This window comes from Neopsephotus bourkii, unplaced genomic scaffold (assembly GCF_033783945.1).
Source record: "Neopsephotus bourkii isolate Nb327-2 ecotype Australia unplaced genomic scaffold, CSIRO-AGI_Nbou_v1 NB_690, whole genome shotgun sequence".
NCBI lineage: Eukaryota > Metazoa > Chordata > Aves > Psittaciformes > Psittacidae > Neopsephotus > Neopsephotus bourkii.
In genome coordinates, this window is record NW_026901189.1 from 468238 (window position 1) to 494093 (window position 25856).

The 25856-nt window shown below is 39.8% G+C and overlaps 1 protein-coding gene across 8 annotated transcripts in view; it reads left to right on the forward strand.

Annotated features, from left to right (window-relative positions):
- Positions 1-25856, forward strand: part of SOX5 (SRY-box transcription factor 5) — a 639441-nt gene that overhangs the window by 290842 nt on the left and 322743 nt on the right. For 6 of the 8 annotated variants that reach the window (XM_061353703.1, XM_061353706.1, XM_061353704.1 and 3 more), the window contains one exon: positions 11107-11250. The exons of 1 other annotated variant lie outside the window; for it this stretch is intronic. The gene's annotated coding sequence lies outside the window, so the exon portion shown is untranslated. Of the gene's footprint in view, positions 1-11106; positions 11251-24247; positions 24305-25856 lie in introns of those variants that run through there. One more of the 8 variants, XM_061353711.1, reaches the window with a different exon arrangement.

Here is a 25856-nt window from a genome sequence, read left to right on the forward strand (position 1 = left end):
AAACACATTCTTAATAACCCCAGATTTGGGACTCCATCAGTGATAACACTGTAGATGCAGTACTAGGGCTGTGCAGATTTTAACATTAAATAGGGTGAACTGTCTGCCTGCTTGTCTGTCTGCCTGTCTATCTGTCTAATGGACCTACACCCATGCTGGAATAGCTCAGGGAAGGTCATAAGGAGTTCAGGATGACAGAAATAAAAGGTCAATTTTTTGTGTGAGTGCATGTGTTGCTCCAACTAACTGATGAGGCATCTTGGCAGGACAGCCCTGTCCATTCAGAGGATGCGAGCGCACTTCTTGTGAAACATGATTGAGAGTTATTTGTCAGAGGTGACTTTTTTACAGCTTTCCTGATGATAATGTTGTCTCTCATATATCCTGCTGGAAACCTGCAAATATATCCAGCGATTCTGCAGGACTTGCTGGAGATAAGTATGGTATGCATGGCAGGGCTTGAAATTTGGTTTGTTTAGTTGGGACATCTGTACATTTGCACACATAGTAAAATCGAGGGAGAAGCTGAGCGTGTGGAACAGGGCTAAGAGCATCTTGGAGATGTTTCATTCGGTGCCTTTTTGGTGCCAAATACTCTTTTTTGATTTCAAACAATTTTTGTAGGTGACCTGAGTTGTTGAGGATTAGATTGCCATCGTGATGCTGGGGTTCTGTGCTTTGGAGCCACCAGTGGGAAGGGACCAGTGAGTTTCCAGCAGCAACCCTGCTCACAAAGCAAACATTAGGCAGGCGGAAGCCCCCAGCAGGGTTAGGGACCAGACAGTCTATACCGAAGCAGGTCAAAGGGTGAGCTTACTGTTTACTGAATCGGTAAATAGCTAATTATTCAGCTGGGCAACAGGGTGAAACCCCACATGGGATGTAAATCCTGAGCAATTCAGTATTGTCTGGTGGGGAACAGATTTGAGATCCATGGATCCCTTGCAGTAGCAGAGGGGAGCTCTCTGTGCTTTAAAACCTTTTAGGGTCATTGTACAATGCAGCGGAGCCATTAAGGAGCCCTCACGTGCCAGAAGCAGTTTAACAGGCCCAGTGTTGGGCACTTAATTGTGTCAATAATTATTCACGCATTAGCACCAGCTCCTCCTTAAAGTGTGTACTGCAGTGACTCATTAAGTTATTACTGGTATTCATTACCAGTAAAATTAGCCTTTTTTTTCAAAGTGTAAAATTTATGTTTTATTGAAAAATATTGCTAGAAGTGCAACAGCTTTGCTTTACTCCTTGCTTGGAAAGGAAGACTATGTGGAGATCAAGCAATATATTTTGTCCAAAAAGAGGCCCTCAGATTACAAAGAGTTTTGTGCTTTATATATATATATATATATATATATACATATACATATATATATATATTTCCATTTTCTTTTTTTTTTTGGGGTGGGTTTTATGTACTTAAAATTGGGGTATGAGAGGAGCTACAGTCCTGCCCGGCTTTGGTTGTTGGTTCTGTGTTTTCTGGTATCACGAGTGAGAAAGATACCTAGTGTATTTTGATTAACAAAGTGTTAACGTATACGCAGCTGTCTTTATGTTAAATGCTTCATGGTGCACTTTGTTTCTTTAAATGCTGATCATTTACAGTGAGCGTGTACAGTATATATGCCTGGAAGGAGAGTGATTGTTATACAACTCTTTAATCCAAACCATGATTAAAACCCCTTTTGTTCCTCCCTCCCTGAGTTACTCCAGCCTATCATCTTCTCTGAGAAATCATTTGGCAAGTAGATACATGTGTATTTTAAGAGAATAACTCCTTTAAAAGAATCAGTTTTGCTTTTGTTCTGCTTTTAGAACTTAGTTTTTTGCATTTCAATATACCGCACTCTTCAAAAGGCGTAGGAGGGTCATAGCCATTTTTTTGTGTGAATAAGGTATAATTGAAATATGATGTATGCAGATATCATCACTTCTACAGCAATTATCTGGATTGTTTATTTAGTGGGAACATACTTTCAAGTAGGGGTTGGTCAGTAGCAATCACGTTGGGTGACACAGCTGAGAGAAATGACAAAGAATAAGGAAAGTCTCACACTGTGAAATTTCACATTGCGCCCAGAGTGTGTACTAGGGGGAATCATTAGGAATTTCAAAGGTGAGGTCCATGGCAGTTTCAGTGAGAAATATGGAAGACGGGAGGCTGCCACTCAGATCTTGGAGAGAGGCAGAGGTTTGGCATTCTGTTTCATGTGGGGATGAGCAGTTAATGTGGTCCTTGTTGAAACTTGAAACAGCTCTATTAGTAGCTTGATTGGGGAGAGGAGAAGAGACCATGAGTAAACAAAAATGTGCGGTCTGGAGATGGGCTTAATTGTGCACAATACATCTTGCCTCTGTGCAGCTTATTCTAATCACTCCAAATGGCAACACACGCGCTCACACACACACATACACACACACACACACACACACACACAGAGATTTGATCTGCTCAAGCAGATAAAACTGCTATGTGTATAATATTGCCAGGCTAGAAGGGGGGGGGAATGGACATCTGTTTAACAATTCTCTATTGTAGACAGGATCATAGAACCACTGTTGCCTGCCTGTCGTGTTCAATCAAAATGAATAAAATGCTGATTTAAAAAAAAAAAAAAAAAGTGAGGCAGAAGAGAGCCTTAAAGTATTTGCTTACACTTTTTTTTTGTTTTAATTTCAGCAGCATGATGAGGAGGGGGAATCCCAGGGGCACTGGGAGGTTTCGGGAGCAGTGAAGGGAAGATTTTGTTTTGTGTTGTGTTGCGTTGGGTTTTTATCCTCGGTACAGCCGAGAGAGGCGAACAGCAGTCGGAACTAATTGTAGCTCACTCAGGAAAGTCTTCATTAGCACTTGCCACACATGGTTACCAGATGTGCTGAAGAAGGGGTGGGAGGAGGGGGGAAGGGGTATGTGGAGAATGGGCTACATACTTAAACCTAATAATCTGTCTTTTGTTTTCAGGTCTATTGTGTTGGGGAGGGGAAGAATGGGGAGAGGGAGAAATCCTGGCTGATGCAGCCAGTCCCTATTAGCTGAATTGCTATTCCTTGTCTTGCAGCCTCCTCCAAGGGAGGAAAAAAACCCTCCATCATGACCAAGTAAAGAGGGAGTTATTTATTTGTTTATTTTTAAGGCTATCAGTGGACTATTATTCCACTGAACCCAGCTGAATGTATTAGGATAATCAAACTGGTAAACCACTATTTCTGGACAGCTTGTGAATTTGAGCTTGGGAGTGGCGGAGGCAGGGGCTGTGAGCTTGTGTGCTCCCAGAGTATCAGTGGGGCTATTGAACTATCAGTTCAATAGCAGCATCTCCTTAGTTCTCATGTGCTTTGCCAGTGAATGTGAGTTAGATCAGTGTTGCCAAGTCCAGGAGGAAGGTAGGAAGAGCTCCTTTCCATCAGCCCCGAGATGGTCATCTTGGTCAGATGTTTAACCTTCTGCCCGTTGCTATAAAAAATTAAGTAGGTCTTCCATATATAGTTTCTGTCGCTGATGCAGACCAAATTGTGGTCTTGTTGCCCAGATAGATGATTTTTACAGGAACTAGTGTAAACTTTACTGTAGATGTTGTTACCACAAACATCACTAGTTGCTCCTTAGGAAAAAAAGAGTCCCCCTTCCTTTTTCTTTTGAGCTAGTCATCTGCAGGGGAATCCTGTGCAGGGTGTCCCTGCTGCCTCCCCCTGTTTCAGCAGTACTGCTGCTTCTTTCCCCTCTTAGTCCCTGAAACATTCTCTAAGGTGGACTTTTTTCATACCAGTATCTGTGATTGAACATCCCCTTTCTTCCCATCCTCTTTATTCCAATGGTAGAACATCACAGTGTCTGGATGACAGGGTCTAGATGACTCTCTGAGCTCTGAATAATCAGGGCTGAAGGCTTAATTATGGCACTACATGTTATCCACAAGATTTGGCACTGGACATGTGAGAGAACAGCACTAGATGAACTTCTGCTAATTAAGGACTCTGTTTCCTTTCCTTCTCAAGTCTGCAAGGAGGTATAAATGAGAAAATCACTTGTGTTAAAGCAAATGAAGACACTTTTCGAATCTTAAATAATCTGAGTTGAACCTAAACCTTTGAGGCTCCACCTTGTTTTATCTAGCTCAGTTCACCAGTCTGTAATCTCATCCTGCTTTGGAGCCTGGAAATGTTCTTGTTCACAATCTCAAAGCAGAACAGATGTTGCATAAATAGAAAATAGGTTGTGTGCATAACCTAATCTAAGCAGAGGGCACAGGAGGAGGTTTGGATGAATGTAAGCTAATCAGGGCACAGATCTGATATACTCTGAGACTTAGGACCACGTTTTTTTCCAGATATATTCAGTTTACCGGACCCCAAATATGCCGCTCACTTTTCCCTACTGCATGGCAACTCCCACTGGGAGCTTTTTTAATTTATTGAGAATAGGGTAATGCCTGTCAGCTCAAGCTCACCAAAGCAAATGGCTTGTAAGAATTAATCTATCCCATTCTTTCTTCCATGTTTGACTGACTTCTCCATCCAATGATCTTGTTATTCCAGGTCCAAATTAATCAAAGTCCAGGAATTCCTCTTTCAGATTCCCTCGAAGGAAATAATAAAGCCTAATCACTTAACTGACTCAGTTGTATCTGTCTTTCCTGCTGCAGGATTGTAGAGTCTCCTTTGACCCTGTTGAAATTGGTTGGATCAGCATAACTAGACAGTCACTGAGTGTATGGCTTCCATAAAGTATCTTTATTAACTGTCAGAAAGGCCCAAGGAAAAGTTTGATGAAAATTAACCTATTTACCATCCCAATTTTGCTGGAGCTGCTATACCATCAGTTTTCTTTAATAAAATTAAGTGCCACATTTGCAATTTGTATAATGCTTTCTCAAATTATTTACACAAGAATGAACTGTGATTGTGCCAACAAGCATTATGTAGAGACAATATCTCTGCTTACAGTAATTCACGTTTAGAAAAGCCAACCCTGCAAAGGATGCTTCTGTCAAGTTTTCTTCTGAAGATGCATATGCATTTATTCTTTTTTCTAAGTGTTACCCACAAAATGAGTTTCACATGTAAGTACCATTGCCTTCATGGTGAAATCACAGCCTTGCACAACAGGTATTATCTTAGTTGATTTTTATTGTCACATATTCCACAAAGATATTAAGTAAAATTTGAAATGAGCCCATTGAAGGCTCAGGTGCTTGGACACACTCAACAGCTTGTTAGTTATTTGGGGCTTCAAAAGAACTTAGCAGAAGTGCTTTGAGAAAATTGATAAGCTGAAGGTAATTTTAAGGTGTTCTTCATATTATTAACTTTGTCACTATTACAATTTAATTATCTAAACATTTTATTCACTTGGAGATGGAAAGCAGAATGATCAGTTTTATTTCCTGCTTTTTGTGTATTTGCTCACTGAAGTCAAGGTTTCAGGCAACAAGACAGATATTTTTATGCAGATGCAAAACTAATCAACCAAACGGGAAAATACTCCTATGGGGGTTTCCTGGAGGCCTTGCTGGGATACTGCAGTGCAAATAATATACAATGCAAATAATAAATAATGTAGAATAAGTATTATAAGGCAGTAGGATTCAGTTAAGGACTGAATGCGATCCATGTGAGCAGGTATTACCATCCTTTTTATGATGCTCAAAATTGCATGGTTTTGCTGCCTGGATCTCCTATCATGCTTTTTTATTTACCCTCACACTGTTCTTCCATAATATACTCCATCAAAATGCATGTTTCCTCACAGATTATGTCATTTAAGTGGAAAAGAATTAGAAATACTTCTTTGGTCTCCTGTAGTTTTTCCTGGGTAGCCAGCTGAGCTCAAACTACTTCTCTTTCCAGTATGGTATATTAGTAATCCGTGTGTTTGGGGGGGTTTATTATGTGCATGTCAACAGTACTGTGTACAATTAGAAAGTTTCCAGCATTATTCCAATGCTATGCAGTAATTGTATATGGCAGCACTTTTCTCCCCACTAATTGCATTTTTTTCCAATACAAAGCAAGTGACCGACATGACAGGCAGGAAAGTTTCATTGTAATGTTAGGAAAATCAGAAGAGCAAGTTTACTGTGGAAAGTATAAATAGCTTTTCTCTTTTCCAGGGTAATGACTTGTAGATAGATATGCAGTGCATCAACATGAGGTTCATCTTTTTGTCACCTTAAAATGAGGTTCCTGTGGTGTGCTGTTCAGGAGGTACCTGCAGGCTGCTCAGGATGCTGGTATAGGAGATTGCAGCCTGGTTTTGTTTGCAGGATTGCATGATGGCATCAGAGCAGCCTGTTGCTCCCAGCCTGCACTAACTTCCAATAAGTTTCAGATATTACAGTGGACTTGCAGGTCGTGGCTCTAAACTGTGAGGTTTCCAGAAAGGTTTGGGATCTAGTTACCTTCTCTTGCGGGGAATATTTCTACAGCTGAGACCACAGCAAGGCTAGGTAGAAACTTAGGTTAAAAGGAGGTGCTTGTAAAGAATAAAACATCTTGTCATAAATAAATGCCTCCCCTCCCCCTCCCACCAAGGGTAAAATCCCTGTAGGTATTTAAAAGATGTGCAGATGTGTCACTTAAGGACATGGTTTAGTAGTGGACTTGCCAGTGGTGGGTTAATAGTTGGACTTGATGATCTTAAAGTTTGAGATATTTTTTTTCCACCATTTAGTGCAATTATGATCATTTTTCATCAAAATTAAAGAAGCAGCAGCAGGAATAATTCACATCAGTGCATTATCAATTCTTTGAACATCAATGAATTTGAAACAAAATAAAAATGCTAAAAGATAACTATTTGAACTATAGGGACAGTAATTTCTAGGTAATTTCTTGACTTTTGTGAGCAAATTTCTTCCAGATTAGGAAATTCAGGATTATTTTAAGTTTGATAAAAATAGAATATTCATTCAACAGACAATAAAAGCTGTTTAAACCTGTTAAATACTATGAAATAGATGTGTACAGCTAATTAATGTATGTGTTGAATAGTAATTATGTCATCCTGAGGGATTTACAAATAGAGTCTAGTTAAAATTTGATTCAATCTTCTATCATTCACAGAAGGGGCAAATTATTATTCATTTAGTGCTCTCTGATTTCAGTTCTAAAGGTAATCCAGAAAAAAAGGGAGAGGGATTTCTGTTTTATCAGCATTGTTTAAGAACTAAGATCCCTTAATTATCACACTGTACCAATAGTCTGCTACCAACTTACTGAAGCAGTCATTCAGCTTTGAAACTAACAATTTACCCTCCAAGCAAAGAAAGATAGAAGAAAAAGTGTTTAGTCAGCAAGCAAATATACCAAATTGTATGTTTTGGCTTTTGTTTGCACTCATATGTTTCTGAGCTGCACAAATGAGAGTCACTTACACAATACCTTTCAATCAAAGGCATCAAAGCAATGGAGAGAGATTTCACACGCAAAAAAAAGGCAAAGGTGAAATAAGCCTCCATGGGATTCAGTTCTGTCAAGAACTTCTGGAACCTCTTTTCCTGCTCTTTCTTATTAAGTAACATTGGTAGACTCTTGGCCTTGCTCCTTTCTGTAATTTCTCATCATAGTAACAACAAATTAGGTAAGATTCACAATCACCTTGTGAGAGTATTACAGATTTTTTTACAGGATGTTGCTTTTAATGACATTAAAAGAAAACCTTTACTTTCTGTCTGGTTTTATCACAGTAATTATCAATCTCTGTAGTTACCAGTAAAACTTGCCTAAAATGGAAAAAAAAAAAAAAAAACAAAAAACCAAAGAATAAGCCCCCCCCCCGAAATTGTTTAATAAAACATTTTTATGCCTAGAAATTAAAATTGTATCTTTCAAGGAAAATGTGAATTTCCCAGGAAGCCAGAAGAGTCCAGGAGCTACACTAGTAATGGTGGTATGGTAGAAACAGGTTAAGTTTCTGTTCTGCCTTTTTCCAGCCTCTCTAGCTGCTGGGACTTCTGTCTGTTGGAGCTGTCATGGAAATTTTGTCAAAGCAGAGATATTTTCTTGATAATATTATTTTTTGTTGTACTTTGGCTTTTTTCTAAGTAGGAAAAACTTTTCCCCAAAATTTTCTCACTCAGCCTGTTTCTTCCATTAAAGAAAAAAAAAATTACAAATCAGACAATGGACATACTACCAAGTATACAAGACATTACTCCAGTTTTTCTATAAAATAAGTACATATAATCCATGTGGTTATGTTGGCAGTAATTTTTTGGGCTTCTTGGAATGTAACTTCTAGTGTATTTAGACTGGATATATTTGTTGTTTAAATTTATTGCAGAAAGGTAAATGTTCTGCACCATTTTTTTCCAGTACTATTTCCTATTGATATCAGTGGGACCAATTATGTATATTAAACTTCTTGTGTATCCTGCCCTCCTTAATGCCAGCCAGTACTCAGGAGCAGCTACCTCTAAGAGGGAGCGCAGCAGCTGCCCAGCAGCTCTCACAAACGGTGTGTGAAATTCTTTAAGTTGAGCTTGAGCAAAGGTGCTGGGGTTCTTTGGAGAAATTATCCAGAAGTAAAACCTAATTTGCTCTGTTCTGATTTTCTCTTTCTAACTGAAGTGGCATCTTGGTAAGGTGAATGGAAGAACCCACATTATCTTTGGTTGGTTGGGTTGGGTTTTTTAGAGAGACGCAAATGGGCTTGACATAACTGGTTTTCTCTGCACATGCCATCATATTTAATCTTTCGACACAGCTGCTTGCTTACAGTACAGTTTGGAGTACTAGCTACTAAAACACCTGTAGTCCTAGTTGTTGCTTGGAATCTGGCAGAAAACTGCCATATTTATGTCTTTCTTTTCATTTCTCGTGCAGACTATTAAACGGCTCTATAGGGATGGGTGATATTGTAATAGAAGTGGAAAGTGTTCCCAGTTCTTAGCAAGATAAAATGTTTCTTATCTGTGATTTGAAAAGAGATAAAGGGTCAGTGAGGTAGAGATACGTGAAAGCTATTGTGCACTTCGTAGGGCCTGCAGAGGAGGAATATCTCTCATCGGCAGCTTCTTCGAGTGGAAGGGAAGAGAAAGAGGCAGCTTCTAAGTGAAGGGAGAGTATTTGGAAAAATGTCAAGTAAAATCAGAGAAATGTGTTGGTTTGTTTACTTAAAGAAGCAGGTACACAGCTTGGAGGTGGTTCCTGAAGAGAGCAAGTCGAGTTCAGGGCAGCTTTAAATGCTTGCCTGCTGTTGATTCTTTGGGATTTATAAAATTTCATAGGCCTCTTCAGTCTTTACAGATAGCTGAGAGAAGCAAGGAGAATGTGATGGGCTCTTAGACACCTCTGATTTTGAGTGATTGCAGGGAAATATAAGGCAGTCTGGTAGACCCCACATGTAACTTAGCTGGGGCTTACTTTGTCTTCCCACTTGCCTCAGTGTAGCTGCATCAGAGGAGGAGGTGGCAGTTGTGCTGGAAGTGGTATGGAGAAGGATTTAGGCTATGTCTGTCCCCAGCCAAGAGTTAGCTGCTTGGAAGCTGATTTTCTTTATAGCAGGAGCTATAAAATGGTCAAAGTTTAATTTCAAGACACAGCATGCATGTGCCAGACTTGGTGTTAGGGGCTGGTTAAGTCTGCAGCTGCTTGAATAAGTTCTTCTCCCCAGCATCCTCAGCAGATCTGTAGCTTGTTTTCAGCTGATGTAAGGTACAGGAGCTGCTGGTAACCTGGTCTGTGCTGGCATTTGGGGTGGGAGTGGAGCAGGTACCCCAATACTAATCTGTCTCTGCTTTCTGCTGCAGAAAGCAGAATAGAGCTGTCTCGGGTGCATTTTGTTTGTTGTTTTTTTTTTATTACAGTAGCAGTGAATGTTGTATTATATGTTGTATATGTATTATAACAGCAACCATTTTTTCTTGACACATCACTGTTTGTCTTGCATTCATTTGCACACCATTCTCCAGTCAGCAAGAGGTGCATATCCTGTATTGAATAACAGCATCTCATGGGCTTGAGGACCAAGTGAAATTAGGCCCATGATTTCATGAGTGAGTGCTAACTGTTGGAGAAAATCTCTTATTTGTTCAGTAGTAATTAGAACACATTGGAAATGTATGGCCAGTCTTTCCTATGTTAGACTGAAGGACACAACCTTAACTAGCTTTAAACATGAAAGTTGAAATTCTTCCATGTTCAGCTGATGCAAGAAGTTGAAGCTTCATGTAAACCAGCATTTCAGTATGCTGGTGCAGCCTGAGGGGAGTCCATTTGGATTTTATGGAATTAAGCTCTTTACTTGCCTTAAAGAAATAACATGAATGAATGCCAGCACCAGATCGTCATTTTCCAAAAAGGTGCTGAAGAGTGTTCACCAGTGAAGATTTTTAAAATGGAGTCAAGGACAGTCTTTGACTGTATTCAAAGGCTACCCTCGTTTATATACATATATATATATCATACATGTATATGCATGAATTATTGTTTCATATCACAGGATAATAATAACTTTGGGTTAAGAATTTATTATAAAGAAGGAGGATTTATCCAAGAGGGTCACGGGACAAGAAGATGAAGAACTGTTCCACATCACTTGTAGTAGGAATAACAGGGAAGGACAAACTTGTCCTCTCATTTCTTCTTACTGGATGTGCACATAGGTTGCCTTCTTTTACAGACTAGCAAGTGGGATAAAGTTTTTGATGTGTAGATTTAAAGCTTAAATCTTACTTTTGCACTGAAGAGTGGAATTAACTACAGTAACTGTAATTCACATAAAAACATTTGTTGCTGAGCTTCTAATAGGAACAGATTTAAAAATTATGCTTATATTTTGGAGCTGGTGGAATATTTGAAAGATTACTTCTAACAGAATTTGCATTCCATATAATTTGGGTTTAATGACTTGGTGTAACACAGGCAAAATGGTTTCTGAGTATGTGACTCTCCTTTTCCATGGCACAGTAGGTATTTCATCTTAATTTTTGGTTGCATGCTAAGAAATCAATATGTAAAGCAAAAGTGAACAGACACTTAAAAGGAAAGCATCAGAGAAGTTGAATAGTCATTTACTGGGTTAGTATTTAGAGCTGGCATATATTTCTGAGTGGGAAAGGGCTTCAGAACAGGGCAATTCACAAACCACTTCTTCCCCTTCAACAGCTAATTCAGAGACAGCAGGTGTGTAAGCAGTCCCTTGGCAAGAGGACCAAGTGTAGTTTGTGACAGAATTGAGTGGAGATGATCGCAGGACCTTCTTTTCAGTTCACGGAGTGATCTGCAGTTTTATTCCAGCACCTAACACAGGTAAGAGGCTTCTACAGAATCTGCATTTCCCAAGGTGTTGTAATATGTGAATCCTAACCTTTATTCATAGGTGCCTTGATGTTTTGATGCAGTACCAGGTATCAGTACCAGGGTTTTGGTAGTTTTATCAGTCTTTAAGGTATCTCCTTTGGCAAAATTATGTCAGAGAGCCATGGAGCATTTGTCAGCAATAATACATTAATTAATGCATATACAGAATATGTTTGGGACCAGAATTTGAGACTAAAAGGGGACTGTTAATTAAATCTCTGTATCTCATTTCATATAATTCAGGAGAAATTTGTTTAAGTTAAGCAAGAGGTCTACATCAAGGCATGAAGTGTTGCTGGCTGTTGGTACTTTACCGGAGCTGACTCCTGGAGAAAGTAAATTTGTTCCTGAACTGTATTGCTGTTACAAAATACCTATTAAACAAACAACCACAAAAACCCACCAAAAAAAAACCCAACCAACCAAACAAAAAACAAAACCACACAACCCTGAAAAATTCCAACATGCCTGTTGAAATGTTGTGGATCGCAGTAGGGATCTGGCTGACAGAGGGTCTACCTGCACCATCCAGGCTGGCGCAGCTGCAGCCAGGTATGTGGCAAACTGTCTTTACCAGGCTGATGGGCAGAGCCTCTCAAGAAGGCAGTGAAGGTGAGAATGAACTTTGTGTTGCAGGTCCCCACCCTGAAGCTTCTTCCTTGCATCTTTTCAGTTGCTGTAGACTTTTATACTTGCTTTTGGGCATGAGGTGGCAGGTTTCTAAGCAGACCTGGGATTTCCTATTTTTCTTTATACAGGATGGACTGTGCCATCCATGTAAAATGCCCTGCCATGCAAGTTACCTGAGAAGTCATGTTCAGTGGGAGCAGGAGACATGATCTGATTCTGCTTGCTGGAGGAACAGTGTCTTTTAGATCATGAAAACTGAGGGCTGCTTTACTCCATCATCATTTCATTGGGGGTGAACAGCAAGAAAAAAATGCAATTCTATTCTCTGTGGCTTAATTTCAGCCAGAGATAGGTCTTCAGGGCAGTAATATCCTTCCTCAGCTAACATACGCACAGGACCTCTGTATTAAGATGTAGTCAGTGCACTGAATATGTGCAAAGCACCCTATTCTACCCACCTCCCACCCCACCAGTGCTATTTCTTTTAAGTGACTGCATGATGCCAAAGCACAGCAGTATGTGGCTTCTGTTGTTAGGGAAGACCCCTCTTAGAATAAGGAGCTGTCTTTGCAGCTGCATGGGCAGCAAAAGCCAGGGTGCTTCCACAGGGCAGCAGCCACAAAAGCCGCTTTCTGGCAGAATAGTGTCCTTATTCCTTAATTATAAGCCCTAATGAAGGGGCTTTGTCATTTTTTATTATTTTTTTTAAGGGAAAAAGAAAAAAGAAACTGAGAAAGAAAAGCAAAAGAGAAAAGAAACAGCCAAGACAGAGAAAAGATTGGGAATAGTTGGGATTATCTCTGTGCTGTCTCTCAGGTCCAGTGACAACATGACTACAATGGGTAGCTTTCAGGACTGCATATGGTCTTCCTTCCGAGGGAGTTGATTAAGCGACTCCGGATGAAATTGAAATCCTGTGATTTGACCTTTGTCTGGCCTGGGAGGACTGCAATTCGCATAACAATTTCCTTTTGTTCTTTGTTTGGAGTTATTAATCCAACATGAGCCTCGAATTAATCAGGGGTAGTGCGTTGTTACATTTCTAATTCACAGCTCCACTGCTTGTGTCTTTTTTAATTAAGGCCGAATGATAGCAGGCCTTAGCCCCTGATTGCAACACTTACTAACCACACATTGAGGGATGAAGAGGCTAAATAGGCAGAATGAGATTACTTCAAGGTTTCACTTAATTGTTTTCTTCCTTTAAGTAAAGAGCACTGAATGAACATAGTTAATGCCAGGCTGGGAGTGTTTCTTTTATATGTGTGTTATGTGCGTGTGTGTAAGTGTGCGTGCAGGGGTGGGGGAGGTTATGAAGGGTGCACCGAGGACTCAGAGCTCTAATGGCTCAAGGGTTTGTAAAATTGAAGCCTTTGGTTATTGATTTAAACCATTCCTCCCACCTCCCCTGGGGGGCAGGGGCAAGGATAGAGGAAGGGAGAAAAGACTTGAAGAACATTAAACTTATGCTAGCTGCATGGATTTTCTTGTATCCTGTGTGAACACATTTGTTTATGTAGTTTTTCTTGCCGTTTGCTAGTGCATCAAAGGTAGAAAACATAGGAAGATTGAAAGCTATCAGTGATGCCAAAGAAATGTGTTGAAACACGTAAAGCTCTCCAAAGCCTGGGACTAGTAATAATGATAATGAAATAAAGGCGAGCCAGCTGTGTCATGCACCAGGTTTTGCTCATGCTGAAGGATGTTTGAGTCATGTTTCAAAAGCTGTTTGTAAGTTTGTGTTGTCAGAGCAGTTCAGGGCCACAAAGGCACAGGTGCTATTACAGGGGAACAGTGTATATAATCTCAGATTCATGCTGGATAACTCAGACTGTGCCAAGCAGGATGCTGGAACAGAAAATGCACTGAGCACCCAATCTTTCAACATTTATTTGCACAAATAGTTCCATTAGCTTGGAAAGAAGCAACCAAACACAACCCACCCCACCTCCGGATTCATATTGCAGGATCAGGCCCAGTGTTTTGGTCTCCTACAGTGCAGTACATTGGATATTATTGTTAAGGAGAAAGGTTAATATTTATGGTTGCAAACCTGCTGAATATACAGAAATCCCAACGAATTCAATTTGTGCTGTGTGTCTGCAATATCAGATAAAGCTCTGTAATCGTGGGAAACTAACTTTTCCTGTGTTATTTTATCTATCCAAGGAGCTGGATGGATGGGGAAAGCACTTGCTTGGGAGAGTTAATGTTTCTGTGTAAAATGGTGTTAATCATACCAGGCTGTACAGATACCAAGCTGCAGTTCTGACTCTGGCATAGGATATATAGGGCAGCAAGGCTGTTCCTGCTTTTCTGAATTCTCAGTGTGCGGTGGCTGTTCCATGCAGGATTATTTAAGAATGCAAAGATAAAACCTCTAGATAGGTTAAGAGAAAATAGGGTCCAAAGGAGAAAGCTCTGAAGGAGAAAAATGCTTCAGGTAAACGTTTATTTCTATGTTTAGAAATCTAAGTTGTGAACAGAGTCTGCTTTTTAGATGCTTTTAGGCTTTAGGTATAGACTGAAAAGACCAAGCAATATATTCAGCCTTCCACAGAAATGTATATAGTATCTGGAAACAAAAACAAACTAACACACAAATCTTCAGGTCTGGCCTTCAGTTGATGCAAAGAAGCACCAGTGACTCCATTTCTTTCCATGATCAGTCATGTCAACACAGGATTTACACTGAATTGGGTTCACAGGTTCAAAGCCATTTTCTTGACTTCCCTGCTCTTTTCTTAGGTGCTGCCTCATCCTGTTTGTCAGGATACTTCTGATAGATTGCCAGCTCCCGTGCTGGGATAAGAAGATGCTCAGCATTTGTAGGAGTAGGCCTGCCTTACTGGCAGTTCAAGTACCTTACACATAATTTTGTTTTGCAGAACCAGTTTTGATGCTCTTACACTGGATAACACCTTATTCTGCAAGTGCTCCTATTAAATCAGACTTTGCATGGAGAGAGTAGTATTAAGTATGAGTAAGCACATCAGAATATGACCACCAATCACTCACTCATTGTTGGTGATTTCTATTTAAAGACTGAATCCTGCACATTTGTTCACCTTGTTCTCTTTTTCCTAGAAATCTCTGCAGGATGGGGTATGTTTGTTTATAGCAGACACAGTTCCAGAATCAAAACTTATTTTCAGTGCCATTCTGTGTCTTAAATATGTATATTTTTTTTAATTATGGTTTGAAGATTTACTATCATTGATTTAAAGGTGTTACATTATACTTCCAAAGGTTCTCAGGATGGATTGGCACCCCCATGTGTTTCTTGTGTGAGTGTATTGAATAACATCTTAAAACCCGAACTCCAGTCTGCTCTGTCTTCTAAAAATCTCATGGCAGTGATCATTAGAATGGGTATGTTTGAAGTACTTCTAAAATCTGTTTTTTTCCTTATTTTTGCATAGCGTAATGTTCATCATTAATGTATTTAGTAGCTCTCTTCAGCAAACTTAGAATACCATTTAAGTACCTTAAGATCTCTAAAGATGAAAGAAGCTGTATAAACAGATGGCAGCAGTATTATAACACTTCTTTGGATGGTTAACCCTCAATGTAAACTATCTTGCAGGACCTTGTTGTACAGCTAGAGCCAGGTACCCTGTCAGTAGTTTTCAGAGTTGGCTTGCTCTCTGTATAATATAACATTTCTGATTCCTTTCAATTACTCTGCGAAGGAAGTTAGGCTTCTTGCCATACTCAGCAACCAAAAGACCAGGTCAGGGTTCATGATAATGCTTTCCTGGCGTTGCCCAAAGTGGCTGTAGTTGCACTTATTTAAGGGATGAACCACTGATCAGTAGTTGTTGAACATTTGCAGCTGCAGCAGTCAACAGTGATGAGTCCACAAATAAATAAGGAATTACTGTTGTTGCTGCTGCTGTTATTCCTGACAGTTTTAGACAATCTGTTGCTATTTATGAAATATTTCAGTTGAGATCAAAACTGCCCTGAACTTTCCTCCGCCCTTCACTCCAGCAGGGATGTGCTCCTCATGTCTGCAATGACAAGTCATCCTTGTGCTGCTAAATGCCCAGTTTCAGCAGCAGCCGTGCCACTCCTCCACCGCGAGGGGAGGTGCTGACGCTTTTGCTTGAAATCAGTGGCAGGTTGGCCCTGGTCTGTTATATTTCTCTCCTCTCCCCTCTTGGACATAAGGTAGAGATTACAATTAATGGTCCTTTGAGTTGCTCAGCGCTCCTCCCTCTGTGCTGTCTCCCTGCGATCCCCCTTCCCGCACCCTCCCTCTCCCCCCCCCGTCAATGGGAGCCTTTGATGTAGCACAAGAGAAGACTGTTGGCTAACAGTCTGGAGGCTGCTTCGTTTGAGCTAACCACCACATGAAAACAAATGCAATCCATCATATTTCATTAACTAGCTGCCCCCTGTTCGGGTGTCCTTTTTTGATGTCAGAGCACATCCTGACAGAAATCAGAAAGATATGTGTGATTAAGACCAGTAATAATAGTTAGTGCATTGTATTGTAAATTACCTTTCTGAGCCCCGGTACTTTATCAGCCCCACTGGCCTTGGCTTGGGTACATTTTTGACTACTCTGTATATACAGTGTATTAGCGCAATGGAGATCATTATGTGGCCTGTATTTGAGTCATTTTTATTTAAGATGCCAAACAATAAGCTGTTGATTGGGGGAACAAGAGGCGAACAATAATGTTCTGTGTCACATAATACACCACCATTTTCCAGCTTTGCTTTAGAAGGGCCCTCTTTATTGTTTTTGTATAAAAATGGTTCTTAGGAGGAGGAATATTTTGCTGAGGTATGTCATTATTTTGCAAATTTCTATTATCTCATCATGTTGTCTTCATTGTAAATTGCAGCTAATTAGGAACCTAGTTAGAGCCCCAGCTTTGAGGCTGGCTTTTCTGTGAAAAGAGCCCACCGATTACCGCACTACAAGAGAGGAAGGGAGAGAAAAAGGAGATTAATCTGGTTACCTAGGCGACACTCGCTTCCATCTGCGAGGAACAATACATTTTTGTTTCCTTGGCTCAGTTCAGATCTGTTTTGTTTAGGGGGAAAAAAAGGGAGAGAGGGAGAGGGAGGGAGAGAGAGAGAAGGGGAGAGAGGGAAAGGGAGAGGAGGCAGCCCCACAACAATGCTAGACTCTGTCTGGCCCCGACTTACCCACTTCCATCCCTCTGCAAGTTTGGGGTCTCGGGGGAGTGGGAAGATGAAAGAGATAAGCTCCAAAGTTGTCAAAGGTCATAACCTTGCCACACAAAGCCAGCAGTTTTACTTCTAAATCCCCTTCTCCCGAAAAGCACTTAATGAAATAATATACTGTGCTTCTCAACACCCCGTAGTCTTTATTAAGCAGCAAGGCCTCCGAGATGGTGAATTTAAGGAGTCGGTTAAAACTTCTGACTGAACAGTCGCTGACTAGGAGCGCCTACAGTAGATGCGATGGGTTGTTTCTGAGTGAAAGAGACAACTTTTCTTCCACTGTCTCTCGTTAGCAGTGTTGTGGCTTCCCTGACACATGTTTTATAGCTGCCTTTACACAAAAGGCAGAGGTCTGTGAAGGCAGGGCATTCTGACTGGGCTTTTTTAAATTCTTTTCAGTTACCTTCATGAGGTCATAGTTTAACAGACAGCAGCAACCTGTATCCTTCCTGGTCTGGGCCAGACTGTTAATACCTTGCACAGCTTTTGCATAGGGTAGAAAATGTAGCCAAGTTATTTGCTTCTTATTTTGGAGCAGCTTGCCAGAAAAAGGACAGAGGTAATAACCAGAGCTGATAGAGCCTGGCTGAAAGCTCAGAAATGCTCATGAGCTCTTGAACTGAATTGGCTAAACCCACAGCCTTTTGATAAGCATAATGCTTTCTCCAGGTGTTATGTCATCATGTATAATGTTTTGCTATCTGGTAGCGTTATGGATGATGACATAAAGTCACAAAAAATATCAAAGTTACCAATTTTAGTTTATCTGAGCTTTCCAATTCTGGACTGTGCTGATAAAATCAGAACAAGTATCAGGTTAACAACCCTAAACCTCCTATTCTGCATTGCTCTGAAGTACTGTGCTTGTATTTTCTTCCTCTAAAGAAGCTTCTAAGAGCTGCTTCAGCTACAGTGCATTGCTCCCTACAACTGGAAATGACAGTCATCATGTTAAAAAATTGCAAATATTCACGAGGAAAGAATGAATGAAGGTGAGACAGCTTGCTTGTGTGGAGAGCATGAGGCATCTTTGAATTGAAGTAATTTGAATTTCCAGTTTTGCCACGTGCTTTCAGTGGGATCATGGCCAATTCATTTGGCCTATTTCAGCCTCAGACCTTGACCTATAAAGTAGTCAAAGCTGTATTTCTGTACCACAGAGGATAACTTGAGTCTTAATTAATTAAGGTCTTATGAAGAGTCTTATGAAGAGTTTGAGATGCTTGGTTGCAGGGCTCTGTATAAATGCAGAACATTTAATCTTTACCTATTCTGTTTCAATAAATGCCTTGTTGGGTACACCTGAACCAGTTCTTCTGAGAACTCTCAAGTGAAAGTTAGATCAATCGTACTTGACTTTGTTAATTGAAGAGATTTGCCAAGATGTTTTTCAGATGTTTGGATGGAGCAGTTGTCATCTCACAGATAATTAGCCCAGTGTTAGCTGTCATTTTAGAAGCTCTGACCAAAATGCCCTCAGTGATTCTGCAACATATTAAAATGAGGCAGGAGAGGAAAGACTGTTGTTATATTATCTGTGTGCAAAAAAGAGAAGGGGCAGTACACAACTGGTACTGCTGGAGGTAAAGATTTGGAGACTGAAGTAGTAAGTATAGACTCTTAGCAATATGTAAAGAAAGGAAAAGGAATATTTTATAAGTCTGTTTAAATAGCATTTTTATATTTTAGTAGCAGTGTTCATTTTGAAGGAATCGTTAAGAATGCTCCAAAATTGTAGGGGGCTTGAAAATCTTCACCCACTATTGGAGAGAACCAAGCATGACTCCCCATAACAAGTTAGAGAAATGTTATTTCAAACTATATTATAATTTGGAGAGAGTCTAGGTTTAGCCTTCCTATTCTTAGAGATGGATGGAGAGGGGGCATTAAATAACTTCTGCTGGCCTACACTGTTCCTGTATCTTGTGGAAAAAGTTGGTAATGACAGAGTGTGGACAGAGCTGATTACTTGTTAACCATCATAACGTGAAAAAACAAAGTTATATCACTCATACTGGGATGTGCTATGTATGCATTTAGTCACCAAAAACCATTATCTCCAGCTAAGAATTATCAAGGAAAGAGAAAAATAAGGAAAATGCAGTGTCAGTTTAAGTGACTGCTAGGTTGAAACAAGAGGGTGTTTGTCTTACATGGTTTCACTTGAGCTCAGCAGACCGGGAATCAAGAATCAAAAAAGGATTTTTTTAGGAAAAATTTACAGGGTTGTCTTAGTATGAAGAGCTACTAGAGAGACAGTTCCAAAGTTACAGAGGTGGAAGAATCCTCCTGGAGAATTGTTAAAGTTTTGTGAAAGATCAACATCTGCTTCAGCTTCAGTATAAAAGCTGGAGCATTTATTGGCAGTTCTGTGCCACTGTTGTCATAATAAGGACTTCTGTTTCTGTGAATGCACTTCTGTGTACATGCTTAGAACCATTTAATTTTCTTGAAATGGAGATCTCTTATTCCTAGGAAGGGAACTGCAAAAGACCCTCTTGCCTCTCATGTCCTAGCACCGTAGCTAAGGTCTGGAATACTACATACCTGTCTAGACAGACCTGGTTTACAGCTGAAACTTCTTAATGCCCTAACCAGCTGGTGTATTTGAGATGGTGAAGGTGAGATACTCTGCACCGCAGCCTGCAGTCTCACAAGCTGTGGCACCAGTGGACTGCTGCCCACCTACCATCAGCTTGGAGTGTGGGATGGGGACAGATTTCTAGAGGGACCTCACTCTTGGGCCTCTGGTGATTCCCTGTAAAGTCTTTCTGTCTTTATTGCTAATTGGTGTAAAGTCTGCTCAGGTCCGTCAATTATGACAAAATAAAACCCAGAGGGGAATACTGCTACAGCCTTACATCATAATTTTAGTGTTGCATTTTGGAGCAGCATAGAGTCATCTTGAGCTGTTAGTCTGGAAGCTGCTCAGAGGCTTTCTGTTCAGGCCGGTCCTTTATCAGAGCCAGTTTAAGAAATTCAGCTCTTAAATTCCATTTCATTTGAAACTATTTTTTCTGTGTTGTGTAATGGTTTCCGTGCATTTCCAGTTCATAACTGTCAGGTCTTTTTGGGAATGTCAGATTGCATAAAAGTTGATATAAACATTCAGCAGAGCTTGAAGCAGCCCCTGAATAAATTCTGTCTTGGCAAACCTTTATCAAAATAATTTCTGGATAATCATTGCAAGGGCCAAGATCTGTGTTATTTCTGTGTTATTCTGTAGTAAAGAATTGGTAATTATTTTTCATATAGGAGTTTGAGGAGATGCGAAGAACTTGGAGGGACAAGATACAATAGTTCTTGTTTCTTGGTCTAGCCCCTCTTTAGACAGTTTTACCTTCTCTTTTGACTTAACAAGAAATTTCCCTGGGAGAATAGGATGTATTACATACATGCGACCAGTCTGCAGCATAAGCAACCCCACAACTAGCCACTAGAAGTGGACAGTTTGCCTGTTTAAATCATAGTTAGAGTCATTATTTACGTTGGAAAGAGCCTCTGAAAGGCATCTGGTCCAACCCTTTACTCAAAGGAGGACCAACTCAGAAATTAGTTCAGGTTGTTCAGGGTCTCATTCAGTTTGGGACACCTGGTCCAGTACTGTACCACCCTAACTGTAAGTAATACTTTTATATATATGTAATGGTTATTTGCATGTTATTATTGTTCAACTTAATAATATAGGCTGTATCTAAAAAGATTTCAGTGCTTTTGGGACAAGGTTAAATCTCTTATCTGTCTGGTAGAGGGAATTTACATGGTACAATGCAATTACTGGAACATTTGTGCAATTGTTATCAAACATGGAAGATGCACACCATGACTGGATCACCTGAAATGGCAAAAGTATTGATCCATGCTGGCTTTCAGAGAACATGGTGCTAGTAACTATTTCTCTGTCTCTCTCACCAATACATCTCTTTTCTCACAAAAGCAGAGATAGGATGGGAGGAAAAGAGAGTGCAAAAATCCTTCTTCTGTAACTTAGGTAGCAAATATATTAGGAGATGAGTGTATTTACATGAGCTGTAGATAGTAATTTGTTTTATGCCTTTATAGACCACACCACTGGCTTGACTGGGGACAATTGAAAAGGAGTTGAAACAGTAGCTAATCACTTTTACTTTTTCCTTAATTTATTTTTATGCATAGTTATCCAGTGCCAGAATGAGAGGACTACTTCGTGTCATTATTTTCTCTGTGAACAGGGAGCTATGTTTAGATTCCCGTGACTGAATAAATTTCCTAGAGAGAAGAGCTTTAAGACAGGCTCTATTATGTGGGCACTCTGTGAGACTGTTTCTCCATTCTACTTCAACACCTTTCTGCTCCTTCAAAACTGAAAAAGACTTGTACAAACTCATTTTGGGGAAATATCCTTGGTGTACAGGGTTCCCCAGGTTAATATGGAACCAACAGAATAGCTGTGCCTTGTTCTGCAAATGAAATTGCTCTCTATTAGCTCTTGAGAGAAGCTGACAGATACACCCTCTATTTCTTCATGAAACATATGTTAGAGATCTTTGAAGAAGACTTCAATAAAATTCACAGAGATTTTATCGGCTGCTTCGTTAGTATGCTGTGGTTGAACAGTCCATAGAATAAAATAGAAGTGTTGCCAGGAAAGACTATTCAAAAATCATAAATTGAGTCCCAGAATGTAAACTTGGCATAATAGTTCCAGTGTTATAAACTTATATACCCTCTATCCTTTTTCTTTTCCTTTTTGTTTCTGAACTTCTTCAGTGCATTCAGGTAATGTATTCTGGGAATTAGCACTAAATTTCAAATTTAAAAAAGTGAAAGCCAGCGTGAAATAAAAGGCGGCCCAGGTTTGTTGTGGAGTCTCCCTCTCTGGAGACATTCAAAACCCGCCTGGACGGGTTCCTGTGTAACCTGCTCTAGGTGGCCCTGACTTGGCAGGGGGTTGGACAGGATGATCTCCAGAGGTCCCTTCCAATCCTAATGATTCTTATGATCTAATGCGATAACCTGATTTGAGGAGCCACAACTTTGAGAGAAGCACAGACACTGGAGATCTGTGAATAATGAAGGGTGAATTTTAGAAGACTCTGAATGTCAGTTCAGTTTGGATCAAAACCTGAAATCTCAAGTGGCTGTCTGTTCAATTCAAGCACTTACATGGTTTTTCCTATGAGCCTGCTAGGATTTTGTCTCCGGCTTACTGTTTACCAACATGCACATGCTTCCTGTGATATATGATGACAGGAGAAAGGTTTGGTTTTCATGGAAGTACTATGAACTTAAAAGAAAAAAGATGTAACAGAAAAGTAGCAGTCAGTTGAGGTTTTTGCAGTAGGTATGTCATGGTGGTCTGTTAAGTCCCCTCTCAGAGTGGTTCTTCTTGAGCAGGTTTACAGAGCCTTCCTCTAGTTGCAAGTAATTTTTGCTTCTGTCTTGGAATGTTGCACCTGCTATAATTCATGTACAATGAATAACTGACTTAGCAAGAATCAAATAGTTTTTCTATTCATTGCTATCTGTTTGTTGCATACACTTTTGAGAGATTTTATTCTCCTCCTGATCCTGGTAATATACAGTTGTGTGCTTAGCTGCGTGTTGGTCAGTAGTTTGCAGGTCAGGAGTACCAGTTAATGTCATTCTTGCTGAAAACACCCTTCTAGACAACAAAAGGGGAGTGCCAAAGTAACAAAGAAGAATGTAAAACATGGGCATTTAAAGTATATACAACATTTATCAGGCACTCAATTTGAAATGTTCTATATATGTATTTATTTTTAATTGAGCTGTTTGAAAATGTCAAGTTGATTGGCTTCCTTTCAGAAGATTGTTTGCTGGTATTTTCTTTACTAGTCCCCCCTGTGGACCTGCATACATTGATTATTCTTTCTTCAAGCTTTCCGTCTGGAACTTTTCATCACATTGATGATCAGTAATTAAAAAAAAACAAATGAAGGGAAATGGAAGGATTGATGGTCTTACACACTTTGAAAAGTGACATTGTGAGTCAGATTTAAACAGAAAAAGACAAGGAAATTAAGATTTCTCAAGACTTTCTTTCTCAGCTGTGCTTATATATGTTGTTATGAAATTTCCCAAACTAGGCCGATTGCATACACTGGATTGACTGAAGGCTTTGATAATTTAGTGTAAAATTCAAGTGCGCTATGCACTATTCTCCATATTTTCTCAACTCTTTCTGCCATCTCATGTATATTCTGGCCTTTAAGGACAGTCTTCCTATATACAGTGCTTTGTAGTATGTAAATGTTTCAGCAGCTAGATGAGGGCTTTGGCCAGCAAGGCAATAAAACTTGATGTGAATCTGCACATTTTCTATTGCATTCAACTTTTATGCTTCCAGAGTGAAGATGATTAAGTTTTAAAAAGTTTGGAGAACTTGACTTTAAACATTGTTGACAGATTCAGGAATCATTGGGCAGCCTGACATAATGTTATTCATGATGAGAGAGCTGTCAGCACAGATCAGGAGTGGTACCAGAGAGGAATGTAAGGCATTATTTTTGCTATATAGAATATGGGGATTTAGCTGTGCAATTTCTATTAATAATGGGAGTTTTGCAGCTAAATCTCCAAGCATCACCTCCCACACCCCCAAAATGCTGAAAAGATGCCCTGTAGTGTAGCTTGGATAATTTCTATGTTGGCTGTTATTTGGACATTGAAGATCATAGTGTCTGAGCAGTGGCTCTGATTCCAGTTTCCTTCAGGTGCTGCTGAAGAGTAGGGAATTTGTCATATTTGGTTTAACCCCAGTCAGCAACTAAGCGCCACACAGCCGCTTACTCACTCCCCTCCTCAGTGGGGTAGGGGAGAGAATTGGAAGGGTAAAAGAACAGTTTAATAATGGAAATAAAATAAAATGAAAATACTTATTATTATCAATTATAATGAAAATACCAAAAAGCGAAATAAACCCCAAGAAAAATGAGTAATGCAAATGAAAAACAATTGCTCACCACCAACTTTCTGATACCCAGCCTGCTCCTGAGCAGCGGCCCCTCCAGCCAGCTTTCCCCCCCGGTTTATGTGCTGAGCATGATGTCATAATGTATAGAACATCGCTTTGGCCAGTCAGGGTCAGCTGTCCCAGCTGTGTCCCATCCCAGCTTCTTGTACTACTCTGGCCTCATCACTGGAGAAGCTGAAAAACCCTTGTCTTACGGTAAGCATCACTCAGCAACAGTTAAAATATTGGTGTGTTATCAGCATTATTCTCATCCTAAATCCAAAGCACAGCACTGTACCAGCTGCAGTGAATAAAGCCATAGGTGTTGAATAGAAACCCAGCCAAGGAAGTCATATGTTGCAAGGAAGTACATGTCCTCATTCTCACTGAGTTTAGAAAGTTGGGGGATTTTTTAGGAGGGAGATTATATCTCTGTGTTTGCAAAGTATGTGTTATATTTTGAGTGCTAATATAACATAAATAGTAATAATGACAATTTCAGGATTTTTTTTTTTGGCCACTATATCTTTGTTTTCTAAATGATTCTATAGTTATTTTTCCTTACATTTTCTTGCTCATTAAATTTTGATGCAACTCTAGCAGTGGAGAGGGGGAAGAAGAGGAAACATACTGTTTAATCCATCAAAAGCTGTGCTGAAAATGTTTGCATGCTTCTGCTGAAAGGTCTCCCACCTCAATTTTATGCCACAGCCTCAATCCACTTGTTTCTGTTTACTTTTAAAGTATATTCAGTAATTGTATACTTATAAAATAATTAGCATACTTCAAAACCCACTATTTTTGTAAAGCCAAGGTTTCTATGGTATGAATTCTTCCCAGCTGTGATAAAACACTCTTGAAATTAACAGTAGCTTGATGAGATCTATATGGGACTTGGTAAACAGGAGCAACCTTTATGCTGCTGTAGCTGAAGTTACCTCAGCACTTCCCACCGCAGCTCAAGTTTTCATGCAATTGTCCTCTGCAATGATGTTAGTAGCACAAAATTTCAGGTTTTGAGGACACGCTTATGTATCAGATTTAAATACACAAACATCAGACTGTTTCTTTTCTAATGATTTACCTGATTTTTTCAAGTTGATTTTTCTCTTTTTATCATTATGAAGATATCCTTTCTTTTAAAGTAACTCAGTAGACAAACTGGTTATTTCTGATGTCAGTTTCCTTTGGTTTTGTATGCATGTCTCTTAAATATTTCATTGAGGCTTTATCTTACAAGGTCCAGAGTACTTACATGACTAAGTATGAGTAAGTGCTTTGTGGGATCTTCAGCTAGAGTGCTGGAGCAGAAGTAAGCCCTATAGCAAAGCCACGGTGAGCTTTTGCTGAGGACTGGCACTCAGTATTCCTGACGGTCTGGGACCCAGGGATTCACTCACTGTTGGGGTTTTACCTTGCTTTACTCCACTATAGAGGAAAATGGGAACATTTGTGTCCATTGCTGTAATTTTCTTTGGTTAATCAACTGATGCTTGAAACATTTTTTGAGTTCTTGCAGAGAAGTACACAGTGTGTGTATTTGTACTTTGTGTCTGTGTGTTTATAAGCATGCAAAATATGTATTTATTCCAATTTGATGCAGTGGTAGTCCTAGCTTGAAAGTAGACTCCTGCAGATATACTGTAAAATGGCTAAAAAAAACCCCTTTTGAATGCATCAGACACTGTGCAATCCATTTCCCATCCTTTAAGCTGTTACAATGCTAAAATTTGGGATGTCTGTAGAATGCCAGGTAAAAACTATCTTT